Here is a 19,039-nt window from a genome sequence, read left to right as displayed (position 1 = left end):
TCCAGGGGTCATAGTTAAAACCATTACCTGGAAAATCCAAACTGTTTTTATTCCTGGGAGAACATTATAAGTGGAATGAAGTACTAAAATATAAAACTCAGCAATGGTTATAATGCAATGTCCCATTATCTTTCCTGTCATTTGACTTACTGTGGTCCATGTCTCTAGAACTGCTGAAGTGAAGAAAGTTCCAATGCATATGCTATTAATTTCCTGAGGAACTGCTGTGTAATTCACACTTCCTTCTTTGACAAGGCTACATCATATTTGATGTAAAGGTTCATAGGTTCATAGGTTGCTACTAGGCTATCGACCCTAGGGCCTATACAAGCCTAGCCATAACAATTCTTTGGCTATTTCTTCCGACACTATTTACTTCCCTGGACCCCTGTCTAGCAGGGTGACTGACGTGATCCCCGAGGTGAATTTCCTTTCTCCCATCAATCGTCAAGGTTCCTTTTGAAGAGGGCCAAGGAGGCACTCTGCTTCACACGTATGGGCAGTCTATTCCAGAGTCTGGGGAGTCTCTGGGTCAGGAACCTATCCCTCCAGCATGTTTTGTTTATTGTGATGACAAGGTTTAGATCCCTGGAGTGTGTGGCTCTGAGGGATTGGACTTTCTTTAAGTGTAGCATGTCCAACAGCTCTGGGTTTGATATGGCCTTGTATGTTAAGCAGAAATCGCCTCAGAGTAGACGATATGCTTCAGAGTATAGCTGGAGTTTTTTTAAGGCGGTCAGAATAGGGCATCTGCTTTAGGCGTGTGATTTAGTGAGGTATTTCTGCGGCCTTTCCAGTTGTTGCTGATGTCATGAGAGGTACATACCAAATGGGGCGTTGTATTCTATAATGGGTCTAATGAGGGATGCGTACAGGGGGACAATGACCTCCTTTTTTCTGGATGAAAAGCCCTTAGTGATGAGGTGTGCCACATAGAAGGATTTTCTGACTGTTGTGGCGATGTGGTTATAGGTTCATACTAGGTTCATACTAGGCTATCTGCCCTAGGGCATTTATAAGCCTAGCCAGAGTGTGCTTGGCTTTCATTTTAAATTAATTTTGCTATGCCTTTTTTTGAGGTTAGTATACTGTGCCTCTGTCTAACAGTGAGACAGAAGTGATAGCCGGGGTAAACCTACGATCTCCCATCCACTCATCAAGATTCCTCTTGAAGAGAGTCAATGTGGGACTCTGCCTAACCTGGACTGGGATTTTATTCCAGAGTGAAGGGAGCCTCTGGGTTATGAATCTGTCCCTCCAGCATGTCCTATTTATTTCAGTGCTGAGGTTCAAGTCTCTCAAGCGCGTAGCTTGATGGGATTTGGATTTTCTGAGGTGCAGCATGTCCATTAATTCCGGGTTGAACATGGCTTTATACTTCAGGCACAGATCGCCTCTAAGCAGGCGGTATGCCACTGAGTAGAGCTGGAGTTTCTTTAACCGGGCAGCATATGGCATCTGTTTGAGCCCTTTGATCCTCTTGGTGAGGTACTTTTGGGGTCTTTCCAGTTGCTGCAGGTGTCTGGTAAGGTATATCACAAAAGGGGCATTGTACTCAATTATGGGCCTAATGAGGGATGAGTAAAGAGGCACGATGACCTCCCCTGATCTAGATGTGAATCCCTTCATGATTAGGTGGGCTATATAAAATGTTTTTCTAACCACTTTGGCCACGTGGTTGTCAAATGAGAGATTGCTATCTGGGTCCCCAGGTCCCTAATGACTTCTTCTGTACTTAATGGATTACCACCTATCTGGTAATTTGTGGGCACTTTGTTTTTGCCAAAGGGGATGACTATACACTTTTTGGTGTTTAGCTTGAGGCAATGGCTCTGGCACCAGTTGTGTGTTTCTATGAGGCCCTTTTGGAGGATGCTTGTGTCGGCTGGAGAGTTGATAATGGCGCCCAGTTTGCAGTCATCTGCAAACTTGGTCAGCCACAGTCCTTCCGTGTTGGCCTGTACCGCCGAGAAATATATACCGAACAAGAGAGGTCCCAGGACTGAGCCTTGTGGGATGCCACTTGTAACTGGTATGGAGTCTGACATGGCTCCAGCAATTCTAACCATGTGGGTTCTGTACTTGAGCCAGTTTGCAACCCATCTAGTGACATAGGGGTTTATATTTAAGCTGGTGAGCTTATCTGTAATGCCCGAGTGGGGTATTGTATCGAAGGCATTGGCAAGGGCCAGGTAGGCTGTCTGGCCCACCTTCCCTCGTCAATGGCCTTGGTGACTGTTTCAAAGAAATTGACCAGGTTTAAGAGGCAGGATCTGCCATTAACAAAGCCAAACTGGGTAGGATCCAGTGTCTATAGGTCCCCAATATCTTTATTTATGAGGTCCATGATGATCCTTTCCATAGCTTTGCAGACCAAGCTAGTCAGGCTTATGGGGCGATAGTTTCCAGGATCCGTTGAGGCACCACCTTTGTGGAGAGGGACCACTGTTGCTGTATGCCACTCTTTGGGTACATATCCTGTAGTAAGGCTAAGATTGAACAGTAGTTTTATGTTTGGGTTTAGCTCTTCTTGGAGTTCATGTAGGGCGAGCCGGGACACCATCTGGTCCCATTGATGCTGTGTTTTTGCTTTGGAGGCGGCTCTTACCTGAGCATCTGAGATGTCAGGGGCAGCACTCTGTTGGAATAGATATTTGCACTTTTGGTGGGGAGTGGGGGAGAAGTTTGCACTGAACCTGTCAGCTAGGATGTTGGCAATGTCTGTGGGCTCACTGTATTTTTGTCATTTTGGACTAATTCTGAGCATATCTGGGAATTCCCACCCAGGTTCCTAACATAACTAAAGAAAGCCTTGTGATTATCCAGGTTTATCCTAGTGTCCTGTGCAATTTTTCTCTCGAAGCTGGCCTTAGACGATTTTATGAGTGCCCGTAGTTTTTTGCTAATACTGATCAGAGATGCCTTCCCTTTTTGGGATTTTGCTCTATCATGTAGTAGCTTCCTCCTTCTATTGTATAGTTTGTTTATGGCTGGGGTCCACCAGACAGGACGTCTGCCTTTGGAGGATTGGGTCTTGGTTTTTTCTAGGATTGCAGGATCCATGCATTTCTGAAGGTGTTCATAGAATGCGTTTATAAATGATTCTGCGGTCTGGGCCGTATTTTCCACAGGCCCGGGGGCTTTGAAGAATTCCGCCTCGGTTTTGAGGCGTGTGAAATTTGCTTTAGAGAAGTTTTTCACTGTGGGTTTCTGGGCAGGGGGTGGGGTCGGGATGTGAATATCCAGTGAGATTAGTTTATGGTCTGATCTTACCAGTGAGGGATACACTTCTGGTCTGGAGCATAGTGTCCCCATGTTGGTGATGATCAGGTCCAGTATGTTTTCCCCTCTTGTGGGAGTGGTAACAAGTTGTTCCATAGCATTTGAGTTTATAAATTCTAGGAACCTTTGGGCTAGGGTGTTGGAGCTAGAGTAATGCTCCCAGTCTATGTTTGGGTAGTTGAAGTCACCCAATATAATGGTGTTTGGAGAGACCTTCATATTTTCCAGTATTCTCAGGAAGGCCGAGTGGGGTTCCTGTGTTTGGGAGGGTGGTCTGTAGCAGGCTATAAACTGGAAGGCAGTTTTACCCACTGTTAGTTGCACATGGATAGTCTCTGATGCTTCGTGCTGTGCCACCAACCTGGAGGTGTGGGTATCTTTGACGAATATTGATACTCCCCCTCCTTTTGTGGTTCGGTCCAAGTTTTGGGGCTGAAAAGCATGGTATGAGGTATAACCTGGTAGTGCTGGGGTGCTCTCGGGAGCCTTGAACCAGGTTTCTGTTACTGCACAGATATAGATGTTCTCCATGCTAAGGAGAGTTTCGAGTGAATGCATCTTGAGGTTTAGACTTCTGGCATTGAGTAGCATTACTCTTAGTTTCTTATCCCTTGTGATACCTATGGAGGTGGGTTTGTCTTTTGAGCCTTGCCTAAAGAAGGCACTATGGGGTAGGAAGAGCCTTTGCCAATATCCGAAAGCCCAGGGGTGACAGGTGCAAGCCATCCCTAGCAAAGCATCGTGGCTTGTCAAGCATGTCATCCCAGGCTGACAAGCATTGGATCCCCTTTCAATGACACCAATACTTAAGCCAATTGTTGAAATTGATCATCTTGTCTTCATATTGTGGCATCATTCTTGGTGAGGGTAAGATGCTACTCAAGGTCAGGGTCATACCAGCCTGGGCTACATGCTCAGAGAGCTCCTCTCTGTCTCTTTTCATGTAGTCCAGGGAGGTACGTCTCGGGTCATTCACACCAGCATGGACAATGACTGAGTCATATTTGTACTTGCCTTGGAGTGACCTGAGTGCTTGTGTTATGTGGCGGATCCTAGCACCCGACAGGCAGCTCACCATGACCTTCTCCTTGTTCAGCCTGGTGAGTGGGACGTCAGTGTGACTGACGATAGAGTCACCAATTACAAGTGTATCAGGTGTGTTGTTTAGCCTTAAGGGCTGTGACTGTTCGGCACACTGGCTTTGTGAGCTATGTGTTGCATGTGTTTTGTTTTGGGGTAGCGGTTGCTTGGGTGTCTGCTTTGGAGGTCTCTGCTGCTTAGGCAGATTTTTATTTAGAGCCTCCAAGTATGTTTTTGTGTGTTTATGTGTTTGGTTTGTTGTCGTGGTAGGTCTATGTGAGACTGGAATTGTAGTGAGTGTTGTTTCCTTCTCCTCCTGACTGGTTACGCCAGTACTGAGTTGAGAGAGCTTAGCCTCCTGTTTGGCTATATGGTTGCATCTCTCACATATGTTGGAATTTGTTGGGAGGAGGAGAGGGTTGTCTGTGTACATGAGGCAATTGTAACATTGCCTCAAGATTCCCAGATTCACCAGCTGGACCCGAGAGGAGATTGACAACTGACCTTTGGACATGCTAGAATAGTATTGGGAATTCCTTTATAATTGAAAAAAAGGGCCAATGGGGAACAAGGTACTCAAGCGGAGTTTGTGAGGGTGTAGTGCTTTTAATTTTTTAGAGCTGACTTATATAATTGCTTTAGTGAGCAAGTGCCAGGTAACTTAAATGCAATGTGTTACAGGTAACTTAAATGCAAAAACGACAAACAGTAACTTTCTTTCAAGTGAAACAAGGAAATAAGTACAGTAAGCAATGCAGATATCACTAGGGATCCACAAAAGTGCTAAAAGGCCGCATTTTAGGTGGAATTAACATTTCAGGGAAATAAACAAACAACAAGCATACAAACAAAGCTAGATTCAGCAGTTATTGAAGATGAGACCACTGTTCACCTGTGGCCCTAAGTCTCATCACATTTTTGATGGTTAGTGCACTGCCACCTATGTGGTAATTCACGGGTACATGTTTTTCCACAAAGGAGATAACTATACATTTCTTGGCATTGAGCCTGAGCCCATGGCTCTGGCACCAAGCATCTGTTTCTGTAAGGCACTTTTGTAGAGTATCGACATCATTTGGGGATTCAATAATGGCTCCCAGTTTGCAGTCATCTGCAAACTTTGTTATCCAAAGTCCCTTAGTGTTGGCCTGTACTTCAGAGAAGTAGATGCCAAAGAAGAGCGGTCCCATGACTGAACCCTGAGGTACTCCACTTGTCACTTTAGTGGAGCTGGATTTGGAGTCAACTACCTTTACAGTGTGGTTTCTGTCAGTAAGCCAGTTGGCAACCCATCGAGTGACATAGGGATTAATGCCCAGCTTAGTAAGTTTATCTATGATTCCAGAGTGGAGGATGGTGTCAAAGGCCTTGGCGAGGTCCAGATAGGCTGTGTGGACTGACTTACCCTCATCCACGGTTCTGGAGACTGATTTGAAGAAGTCATTCAGGTTCAGGAGACAAGATCGGCCCTTCACGAACCCAAACTGGGTGGGGTCCAGTGTTTGAAGTTTGCTAATATCTTTGTTTATAAGTTCCATGATAATACATTCCATGGCCTTGCAGATCAGGCTCATCAGACTGATGGAGCGGTAGTTCCCGAGATTCAAGGTGGATCCCCCCTTGTGGAGTGGGATAACTGTAGCTGTGCGCCACTCAGTGGGCATGAAGCCTGAGGTGAGGGTATGATTAAACATGACACTTAGGTGAGGTGCCAGTTCATTTTGTAGTTCATGTAGTACACAGCCCAGTCAAGAAAACACTTACAATTTCAGAGCAGTCCTTGGTCAATTGTGATTGTTTCTTAACACATACTTGTCTTTGCTTTGTGATTCTTTCCAGCCCCTCATACAAGAACCTAACAGGGTCTCTACCCGCTTCGCTCCCCACCCTGCCCCCTATTTCCTCCTGCCCCCAGTGGTCCCACCTTTATTGCACTCAAACCCCTCCCATCTTTCCAATAGCCAACCACAGCACTAACCCAACTCTACCTCCTTCATATTCCCTCAACTATTACACCTCCTCAACTAACATGTACAAGCATACCTTTCCTTTGCTCACTGCATGCACTCTCCTTGCATATCTTACATCCTACCAAAGCTCCATCATTCCCCCACTCAACCACTACCACTGTACTACTACTCACATCACCACTCATGTCTCACCCATACTCAGCTCCCCTCCCACCAGCTCAAGAACCATCCCTATGCACCCCCCACATATTCTACCAGCTATATTACTCAAACATAAAGCATCCCTACAACTTAACATAGTAACCCTCCCACCATACCTATTACCCACAGAGCACAATCATAAAGTTTCCCTTATAAACAAACACATTCAAAAACTGAGAAAACTAATAATCTCATGCATATCAAAACTAGCCCTAAGTGGAGACATCCACCCCAACCCTGGCCCTACCATCTCCAACCCCAATCCTCATAATCAGACTAGAAACCACAACTTCTCCCATATTACAGCCAATAGAAAGCCAAGTGACTTCCTTCTACTAAGCCTAAATATTAGAAGTATATCCAACAAAGTCCATGAACTCCATGCCACCATAGACTTATACTCCCCAGATATAGTCATCCTGACAGAAACCTGGCTAAAACCTCACATTACCAGTGAGCAAATACTCCCTACAGGTTACAGCATACTAAGAGTAGACCAGCTAAACAAAAAAGGAGGTGCTGTAGCTATAATATTTAAACAGCATCTAAACATCCAGATCTTAAAATCATCAGCACCACAAATAGGCAATGAAGAAATAATATATACCAACCTCAAAATTAACCAAAACAAAACCATCAACATAATTGGATGCTACTTCCCACCTGGCCAAAACATCCCTCCACTAGAAAACCTCCTCAGCTGGTCTACCCACCATCTCCCCCAAGAAACTATCATCTTAGGTGATTTCAATATTGACTGGCAATCCTGTTCTGGCAACAATCCAACCCATCATGTACACCTTCATGGCTTCACCCAACTAGTCCAGTCACCAACAAGGATAAATAAAAACTCCAGCAAGCACACTACCCTGGATTGTATACTAGTCAGTAAGAACCCCCAGTCATATATGACAAGCTGCTTATCAGATAGCCTCAGTGATCACAACCCAACATTCCTACTCAAAAAATACCTGTACCAAGCTAAACCTGTCATCTATCGTCAAATACGTAAAAAAATAAACTTTAACCCACTCACATTCATCTCATCCCTCAAAGAATGTAACTGGCATGCTCTAAAGTACCTCAGTCTAGATGACGCAGTTGAATTTTTTAATACTACCTTCCTGAACATCCTTAATTACCATGCCCCCATAAGATTTTCCAGAACCAAAGCACAACCCTCCCCATGGCTACAGAAAACCATTAAGTCAGAAATGAAAACAGGGATAAAGCCTGGGAGCACTGGTGCAAAACCAAAACCCCCGCAGCTAGACAGAAATTCCTAGAACTATGCAATAGAGTCAAAAGCTAATAAAATGGGACAAATTCCAATACTGCCAGTCTGCCCTAGACTCCTCACAACACAGCCCCAAACAATTCTGGTCCTCCATAAACTCCATCCTCCACCCAGGTAAAGTCAGTACCCCTCCTCCTAACATCCCTCACTCCTCAGAAAATATTGCTACCTCATTCAACACACACTTCACCCAAACCATACTATCACTAGCTAAACAACACAACCCCCTCCCTCCAACCCACACCTTCAACTAGTAATCTCCCCACTGCCTTCTCTTTTTCTCCTGTACCTACCTCCAACATAAAAAAACTCTTAACTAAACTTAAACCCACCAAATTAGCAGCAGACAACCACCCAAGTGAATACCTACAAATCGCAGCTGATGCTCTGGCCTACCCAGTATCCATCTTGATTAACCGATCTCTGTCAGAAAGTTACGTTCCCACATTGTGGAAAGTCTCACATATAATCCCCCTCCACAAAGGCAGACCCTCTGCAGAACTAACCAATTACCGCCCCATAGCTATACTCTCTCCACTCTCCAAAATACTAGAAAGATGCATACACTCTCAGGTCTCACACTACCTCCTTACTAACAACCTCCTTTCCAGTACTCAGCATGGTTTCCGACCAAACCATAGCACCACCACTGCCTTACTCTCCTTTACTAACACTATCCTTCAGCATAAAAACAATGGCTATCTCTCCTCTGCTACCTTCCTAGACCTATCTAAAGCATTTGACATGGTCCCACACAAACAACTTATCTCTGTCCTCAATAACCTATCCTTCTCACAATCAGTCACCAACTGGTTTCAGAGTTACCTGTCTGACCGCCAACAATCTGTTGTATGGCAGAATGACATATCTCCCCAACTACCTGTCTCCATAGGGTTTCCCCAAGGATCCATCCTTGGACCCCTACTTTTCTCTGTTTACACCAATAATCTAGCCTCTGCCACCAAACATGGCACACTCATCCAATACGAAATGACTCGACCATCATGTGCTCAGCCCAGACCCTACCCAAACTGCAAAAAGTCACACAGGAAGCCTTTTCCTCTGTTGAAACATGGTTATCCGATGCCCAATTAATACTCAACCCAAACAAAACTAAACTACTCATCTTCCAACCCACCAAACATACTCAAAACAACTCTCATTTTAACATCACAGCAAAAGACAACACCACTATATACCCAACTGAACACACCAAATTGCTAGGAGTGGAAATAGACAATAAACTAAAATTTGACATTCACATATCCATGACCATAAAAAGTCCACAAAAACTAGGAGCATTATACAGAAATAAACAATTTCTCACCAAAGCAGCAAAGATTTCAATAGCAAATTCCCACCTTATCTCCACCCTACTTTATGCCTCTCCAGTATACACCAACCTAAGGCAATGTGATCTAAACAAGCTAGAGACCTGCTACAACAAAATCGCCAAATTCACCACAGGGCATCCTACCGTAGTCACCACTGTCTCTCACTTGCTGAACTGGGCTGGCTTGAACTCCCTCACCTCCTTCAGTGGTATCAACTCTCACTCGCCCACAAACTAGTAAACCATCCACTAAATGTCCCTTCCCTCCAGAATCTACTCCAACCCTATCGCACCACCAGACCACTAAGATCCAGCAACAAAAATCACTTGCAGATCACTAAAGCCAATAACTCTGCTGGTGAAGCACTATTCTCTTGCACCATAGCCAAATTATGGAACTCACTCCCACCCACAATTACCTCTGTACCATCATGCACCAACTTCAAAACTTTATTAAAAGCGCACCTAAAAACATGCTGGCTATGCCCTTGCAACTCCCACTGTAATATCACCCACCCCATCCAACTACTACCTTTCTTTCCACTCCACTAACTACCTTGATTATAGCAAGCTCAGATGCTCATAAGCCTAGTACTTATTATACAGCAGGAACTTTTCATTATTACATTTGTTAATGCCTGTTATGTACTTCACAGATAAAGATTCTAGTTGTCTACTGATGTACTATGTTCTTCATCTGTAAATATGTTGTAAGTAATTTCTATGTCAAATTGTTAATCGCTATGTAATCCAATGTAACTACTGTCTGTTTATTTTACTGTGGAGCTTTTCTCCCCGGGCCTCCGCTGAAAATGGACCCATGTCTAGTCAGACACTCCCGTCAACAAATTTAAATAAATAAATAAATAAATGTCATCTGGTCTCATGGATGCTGTATTCTTAGCTTTGGAGAGTGCATTTTTTTCCTGTGTGGCTATTACCGAAATTTAGCAATCTTCCGGTATTGAGATGGGCTGTTTAGGGGGTGAGAGGGGGGGTGAAGTTGGCACTGAATTGATCTGCCAGGATATTGGCAATATCCTTGGGATCAGTATATTTAATGCCATTCTGTTGTAGCTCAGAGCAGATCTGAGCATTGCCATTTAGATTATTGACATAGTTATAGAATGCCTTGTGGTTGTCTTTGGAATCTGGCAATTTTATTTTTGTAACTAGCGTTGGAGGATTTTACGAGGGATCTCAGCTTCTTACTGAGGCTGGTAAGGGAATTTTTTGCATCATGGGATTTTCCTCTTTTCTGCAACAGTTTCTTCCTTTTGTTGTAAAGTTTGTTTATGGCAGGGGACCAACAGATTGGCTTCCTTTTTTGGAGAGCATATTGGTTCTATTGGTTCCGCTCTCTTCATTGACTTGTCCAAAGCCTTCGACATGGTTAACCACTCTCTCCTATTACAAATTCTCGAATCCATTTCCTTAGAACCTAAGGCTATCCACTGGTTCAGTTCCTATCTCACTAACAGGAAACAGGCCGTCCTCTGGGATAACAAACTCTCATCTCTTCTACCAATTTCACTTGGGGTCCCCCAAGGCTCTATTCTTGGACCTCTTCTATTCTCCCTCTTTATAAATGACTTACAATTAGCCATTCCCCAGGCTACATGCATTCAATATGCTGATGACTCCACACTTATTTGCTCTGCTAAATCCATTTCGAACTTCAAACTAACACTCAAGCTGTATTTTCCAAAGTGAAACTTGGTTCCTAAACGCATAAAAAGACCAAACTCCTACTCTGTAAGCCTACTACCAGACTGGCTACATTTGACTTCACTATCGTGTCGAATAATGGAACCATTATATCACCTGACTCTGCTACTAAATTGCTAGGTGTCACGATTGACAACAATCTTTCCTTCACTTTCATATCAACAATACCATTAAATCTGTAAACAGGAAACTTGGCTCTCTATATAGAATCAAAACTTTTTAACCTTCCCAGCAAAAATTAATCTTGCCCACTCACATCTTATTTCCACACTTCTCTATGCCTCACCTATCTACACTAATCTCAAGAAAAACAATCTCTCTAAACTGTCTACCACTTACAATAACATAGCTAGATTTGTTACTGGGAAGCAATTCAGAACCCACCATTGTCTGAATCTGCAACAACTTAACGAACTGACAAACATGTTGCTTCTATCCCAACTTATGTTTGTCCAAAGAGCTTTTTACCAACCTCTTAATACACCTGTTCTTTCTAACCTCTTAAGCCCCTACTCAAACCTGAACTCACTCCACTCTTCCAGTAAACTGCTAGTTACCTTAACCAAATCTAATAACCTTGCTGGTGATTCCCTTTTCTCAAATGCCATTGGGAAACGCTGGAATAAACTTCCTAACTTACTTCAATTGCATCTACTGTTCTGTTTAAACAAAAACTCAGAGTTTACCTTAAAAACCACTGGATATGTTCCTGCTGTAAGCCTGATTAAAATTTTCTTTGTTTTTCTCCTCCTCATGGCTATTGTCTCTCTCTTTCTGACAATACATATCTCTTTAAATCTGCACTTTCTTTGTTCTCTTTTTCCTAGGTTTTATGCTTTCTCTAAATGGTTCTAAAGATGAAATTATGTTGAATATGTTGTTTATACCTTTACACTATGATCAATCATTCTTGTCTTGGAGTTAAAGTCCTACCACTTTTTAATCTGTTATTATGAATTTTTTGTTATGTTGTATCCGTCTTGTCTAGATGTGGAGCTTTTCTCCCTGGGCCTCTGCTGAAAATGGAAATATATCCAGTTAGACTAGCCCGGTTAACAAATGTAAAATAAAATAAAAATAAATAAAAATAAAATAAAAATGTGGGAATGCACGATTCATGGATGAGTAGATGTGCTCATACAGTGCCTTAGTGTAGGACTCAGCAGTTGAATTTTCAGTTCCTGTCTGTATGGGTGTCATAAAGTTTGTCACTTCTGACTTGAGTAGCATGAAGTTGGCTTTGGAGAAGTTTTTTTATGGAGGTTTCCTTACTGGGGAGCAGGGGTGGGATGTGGATGTTAAGGGTGATTAGCTTATGGTCTGACCTGACCGATGAGGGGGTGACCATAGGTGAGGAGCATCGATTTCTCATGTTGGTAATTAGCAGGTCTAGGATATTGGAGCCCCTAGTGGGACTATGGATTAGTTGATCCAGGGTGTTGGAATTTGTGAATTCCAAATACCGTTGGGAAAAGGTATTGGTACATGAGTAGTTTTCCCAGTTAATGGCATGGTAGTTGATATCACCCAGTATTAGGGTGTTTGGTTGTATCTTAATATTTTCCATTATGTTTAGAAAGGTATAGTGAGAATATTGGGACATGGTGGGGGATCTGTAGAAAGCTACAATTTGGATTGCAGTCTTACCTAGTGTTAGTTGCACCTGGAGAATTTCAGACGCATTGTGTTGGGCAACTAGCCTGGTGGTGTGAATATCCTTGGTGAATATGGACATTCCTTCACCTTTAGTGTTTTGATCCTGGTTTGGTGGCTGAAAAGTGTGGTAAGAGTTGTAGCCTGGTATTGCAGGGTGCTCTCTGGAGCCTTGAACCAGGTCTCAGTTACTGCACAGATGTCAATGTTCTTCATTTTTAGGAGTGCCTCTAGAGTGTGCATTTTGAGGTTTAGACTTCTAGCATTGAGTAGCATTACCTTCATATTTTGCATGCTTGTACCTGTTATGGTGGTGGTTTACTCCAGTAAGCATGACATAAGTCTATCAGGTGAGAAACTAGCTACTTGCTTCGGAGGAATAAAGCATTGACCTGCAGCCCAGGAGATCCAGGAAGATGTTGATTGAGGAGGGTAGAACAGAGTGGTTGATACGAGCTGTGCCATGCTAGTATTCTGAGTCACAGCAAACAGCATGTTGGATCATGGGTACTCACACATAGCCACCATACAGTAAGAGCTCACGTTAACTGATTTGTGCTCATGTACAGAAGTTTGAATGCAGCTGTCACCACTACTATGGACACAAAATTCAGGCTACTGTGGCTGGGAGGATGGGAGTTAGGGCCACATTAAAGGTGTACCAAACATGAATCGTCACCAGAGTTAGCTTGTGTAGTTTCCATCCTGTGGATAATTACATTCCATCTATATCAAGAACCTAGAATCCAGGCTCTCTTGCTCACCAGTCAGTTCATCTGATACTAAGCAAGTTGTCAGCAAGCACACCTCACCTCCTGCACCTACCAAACTAACAACACTTAAGCCTACATATGCAGAGGTCCTTACCAGAAGCTTACCTAAACATCAGAGACCTGCCAAACACAAGCATAAGCATGATTCACATAATGGATCCGCTGCAGAACATAATACACATAATATATTACACACCAGTGTATCACCAGTCAAGCCCCTAAGGTATAACACAGAAAAATAAACATCTTAGTCATAGGCGACTCAATTGTGAGACACACAGATGTCCCTCTCACCATGTTGGATAACGAAAAAGTCACGGTGAGCTGTCTGTCAGGTGCCAGGATCCACCACATCACACAAGTACTCAAGTCTGTCAACAACAGGCACTGTTATGACTCCATCATAGTCCATGTTGGTGTGAATGACTTGAGATGTACCTCACAGGACTATATGAAGAGAGACATGACTGAGCTCTCTGATTATGTTTCTCAGGCAGGTCTGTCCCTAGCCTTAAGCAGCATTATCTTTGCCTAGGATAATACCAAAATACCTCAATACAAACAAAAAATGACTGACTTCAACAATTGGCACAAAGGAGCTGCATCCACGGACCACAGGAACTATAGACCCATTAGCCTGACCAGCTCTATTTATTTTATTTATTTGATATTTGTTTACCGGGGTGGTCTGATTGGGTCTACAGAACCCATTTTCAGCAGAGGCCTGGGGAGAAAAGCTCCACATACAGTACAATACAAATACAGTATAATCCAATACAATACAAATTACATTAGCAATACTATACAAAATAAGTTGAAAGAACAAACTGTTACAAGATGCTGCAGTATATTACTACACATGTAGACAATTCTATAGAGTTAAAACATTACAGACAATAATAGTCACTCTCACCATACATGATGTAGCTAGGAGATAGTGTCCAAAAAATATACGTAGGTAGTGTAATGTGTGTGACATTGACTGTTATAGTACATGAAAAATAGAATACTGGTTTCAGTTAGGAAAGTGATAGCCAGAAATTTAGTGATGCAGAAAGATAGTGAGAGAGTTAAGAAGAACAGAAGCAATACAGCCTGAGGAGTAGCTTAAGGATATGGTATAGAAACAGAGAAGGAGTTCGAAGTGCCTTAGGATCTTGCAGTCTGTGAGGGATTGAAATATGACAGAAGAGGACGATGATGCTAGTGTGGAAGAAGAGGAAGACCTGAGCATTAGGCAGGCTTTATGCAGGAGCAGAGCCATGTATTTTTGAGATGATTTTTTAAAGAGGCTTTGAAATAGGTTAGGCCAGGCATACACCTGGTAGCTAGAGGTAGTGAATTCCAAAGTATAGAGACAGAGTATGAATACAGAGTGACCTGGTTTTCTTGTGGGTTTTGAGAGAGCTAAGATTTTTGTCTTCTGATCATAGGGATCAATTTGGTGTGTTACCTGCAAGGCCATGGAATAAATAATCATGGACCTTATTAACAAAGATATAGGAAATCTCCAAATGCTCAACCCCACCCAGTTTGGCTTTGTCAAGGGGAGATCATGCCTGTCAAACTTGGTGGACCTCTTCGAGACAGTCACCAAATCCCTAGACAATAACAAATCTGTGCATATGGCCTACCTAGACTTAGCCAAGGCCTTTGACACAATCCCCCACTCAGGCATCATTGAAAAACTCACCCACCTGGATATCAACCCATAATTTGTCAGTTGGGTTACAAACTGGCTCACTGACAGAACTCATACTGTCAAAACAGGGGACTCCACCTCTGTCAGCAGACCTATAAACAGTGATGTTCCACAGGGATTGGTTCTGTGATGCCTACTGTTTGGAATCTACTTCTCTGAAGTATAGGCTAAAACTAAAGGACTGTAGCTGACAAAGTTTGCTAATGACTGCAAACTGGGAGCGATCATGGAAACCCCTAGCAATGTCAACATCCTGCAAGAAGGTCTTACTCAGACTAATGACTGGTGCCAAAGTCATGGTCTTAAACTTAATGCAAAAAATACATTATTATCCCCTTCGGCAATGGTGATGTTCCTGCAAACTACTGTATCAATAGCAATACCCTAAGCACACAGTCAGTGGTGAGAGGTCTGAGCGCACAGGTCGACAGCAACCTTAACTTTGATCACCATGTCTCCACAGTGATAAGAAGGGCATTTTATATTGCTCATCGTAATTAAGGGTATTACCTCCAGAAAAAAAGATGATGTAACCCCCATGTACTCCTGCCTCATCAGGTCAGTGATAGAGTGCAATGCTTCCTTTGGTATGTTCCTTTCCAAACACCTACAGCAATTGGAGAGACCACAAAAGTTGGTTACAAAGACAAATCAGGGTCTTCAAAATCTGTCTTATGTGGACAGACTGAAATCATTGTCACTTTACTCTGTGTCATGGACTGCTCAGAGGTGACTTATGCCTTGCATATAGAGCAATCTCTGGCCCGGCTTTAATGGAAATGCTCCACATTCGCAAGTCAAATGGCACATGGTTCACTTGCTCAAAGGACTTTAACCTGGTATGTGACATCAACAGAACTTGCTGGAGAGACCAAAAATCAGGATGCTGATTAACATAAAATTTGCGTACTTAATCATGTAACCCCATCCACTCCAATGGAATTGTGGGATACCAACATGAAGATTGAAGTCATTAAATAAAAATAAATAATGGCAGACATTTGAATTTCAAACTTCATATCCTTCAGAAAATACATCATAGTCCAAAAGCTGTTATTCTAGAAAGTATTTGATTTTACAGGAGAAATGTTTAAAATCTCTTCCTATTTTGGGTCTTTGTCCTACCATTATTTTTGGGTTTGCCCAGATTTCTTGCTCTGAGAGACTGAGAAGTATTACTCCGATACATATTGCATCCAAGTTTGATTAACAAGTGATTTGACAGAAGTAAAAATAGTTTAATATTAACTGCAATCATTACCATCTACAGTTAGTCACTAAATTCAGAGCACTATGCATGCATTTAAAAAAACAGAACATATCAATGCTAAATCACCATCTAACAAAAATGCCTTAACTGAAAACAAACAGCAAAACTGCCAAGTATGCTACTGTGCGAGTTGGAAAAGCATAAGAACTCTCAAAATCAAAATGTGCAAGCACTTACTACTACTAGATAGTGAAAGTGGGACACATAAAGGTCTTTTCTAACCATTCTGCAGAATTAAATTTCAATTGAGACTGCTGGACAATATGCAGCGTGCACAGCTTCATCCTTAACTTTTCATCTCACAGGCCTCCTCCCCTAACAGGTTTCACCTGAGCTACAGGTACTGCATGCCACACTGATAACACAGGACAGGCAAAGGAAAACATAATGTTCTGTATTACTAACCCACCCTAACAATGCAACAACAAATCCCAGGTACTGTCAGGGGCAGTCACCCTCTGGAATGACTCACTTAATCTGCAGTTTCATATCCCCCATCTCTAACATCCTGACCCACAATGTCATTTTGATCCCAGCTTGCTGCACCCAGTGATCCAGGACCTGACAAGAAATTCAATGCCGACTGAAAAAGTGACATGATAACTAAATTATCAACGAGAGTTATGTGAAATTACAGGTGCACCACACAATAAGTACAGGACAGCACAACCCAGTAATTGTGTCATGCGAGTTATCTGTACTGTTATTGAACCCCTATCACCAGCTTCCACTTTGTTCCATGACCTCTGACATCAGATCATATGTCACCGCTATGCAGTCAATATTGGGACAACAAAACCTAAGTGCCAGAAAAAAATGCTTCAGAGAGGGAAATCTCATTTCGGACAGGTGGTACAGGCAAGGAATGATATGCAAATAGACTAAAAGACTGAATGTAAATCAAATGAATTCTGAATAACACATTTTATTAGTAGAAGTTATTCTTCATGTTTCGTTTAATGTATTTTTAGCTTTGACTTTGAATTTTTTTATAAATATTTAGGTTCTAGGATATGTCAAAACATTATCACTGAAATTACCCACACCGTAAGGTTGGGAGCCTTTGGATGCATGACTTTCATTTTATTCCGCTACTTGGAAAGCCTGAAAAGAGTTAGAAATTGGAAGCATTAGTTCACCTTGGCAAAATTCTTTTGGATTTATCTGGCCAAAGAGAACACTAACTTAGTTTGGAAAAAAGGAAGCTAAATCACTGAAAAATGTACATGCTGGAATTCAGGCTTATGTTTACAGTCTGCATTCCAAAATGCATCAGTTTTGAGTTTGGATAGGATTATTATTATGACTATTCAGAGTCTGTGGATTTAAAGATAGGTGGCACGTTAATTTGTTTCACACTGCAGTAGGCAGTCAGGGGTCAGGCACATTCTCATGATGCTGATGTCATCACGCATACCCCTGCACATTGATGGCATCAGCATTATGGAAAAATTTGTAAATAAAGGGAAGAACCATGATTTGAAGGGGCCACTTGGGAATTCTATTATTTTAGCCTCAAAATCATGAAATTCTGAGGAATTCCATACATTTGAGACATATGCCCTCATTGGCTCTATTTAAGCATAATTTGGATGATTGGATGGGTAACCAGAAATTAACCCCAGGGAATTCCACTTGTGTCCCTTTTGGACAGGGGCAATAGGTGTTGATTTTAGTGTCTGTTTGAACCAGACACCCTTGGGAACATGGGTTGAACTTGGCTAGGCTTGTAAGGGCCAAGGGGCCATTAGCCTAGTAACCTTCTAGTAGCCTATGGTCCATTGATCCTCAGTTGCCCCCAGATGTGCAGCCCCAGATCTGTGGTATGGTGGATCATTGGGTGGAAGGAGCAAATATGTCTTTGCTGGCCTGGCAGATAGACAAAACATTGCTAGAGGAGAAGCCACATATATAAAAAAGTGCATCTACATGAGTTAGAAATATTTATTTATTATTTAACATTTGTTTTCTGGGAAAGTCTGACTTGGAACAAAGCCAATTTCCACCACAGGCCCAGGAAGGAACACTCCAGATGAATGTCTTTGTATCATGGGAGAAGACCAGATCACTCAGAGGAAACCCACAAAGATGCAGGGAGGACATGCATACTCCACAAAGAAGGCACCCCAGCTGAGAATCGAACCAGAGAACCTCTTGCTGTCAGGTGACAATGCAACCGCTGCACCACCATGCCATCCATAGTCTTGGGGATTGCTTTAAAAATTTCAAGGAGGCACATTTGTCAGTAAGCATGTCATCTGTCATCTTGTTTATATCTTGCTTTAAAAAGTCCATATAATAACCTCAGTGATCTCTTGCACATTAATGACTGCAAATGTGAGAAACCATAATATTTGTTGGGTCAACTTCTTCAGTCCTGACTAAAAGGTATTAAATATAGGTGGTTTTGTAATTTGGAAGAGTTCATTTAGTGGGGAACTTAGAAACATGGATCTAAGACGTTATTTATTCTTTGTTAACGATATTAGTCCCACTAGGCTAGTGGCCTCTTTTCAGGGGGGACTTGAAGTGGTGTATATATACTATTAGGGAAAATTTGGCCAAGGCATCAGGAAACTTCTCCTACTCTCTTCACCTACAGGGACGCATTTCTTTGTGGCACTTCCAACTTCCATTCCGAGTGCAAAGGGAAGAGAGAGAGTCACAAGTATGGAAGGAGGAAATGAGTGCGTGGAGGGTGAAAGAGATGATGGTAGTCAAACAGCAGAGGCAGTGGAAATTTTAAATGA

The sequence above is a fragment of the Protopterus annectens genome, chromosome 17.part0 (assembly GCF_019279795.1).
Source record: "Protopterus annectens isolate FY-2018-M chromosome 17.part0, PAN1.0, whole genome shotgun sequence".
Taxonomy (NCBI): domain Eukaryota; kingdom Metazoa; phylum Chordata; order Ceratodontiformes; family Protopteridae; genus Protopterus; species Protopterus annectens.
The sequence above is the reverse complement of the archived record's forward strand: the minus strand, read 5'-3'. Positions refer to the sequence as shown.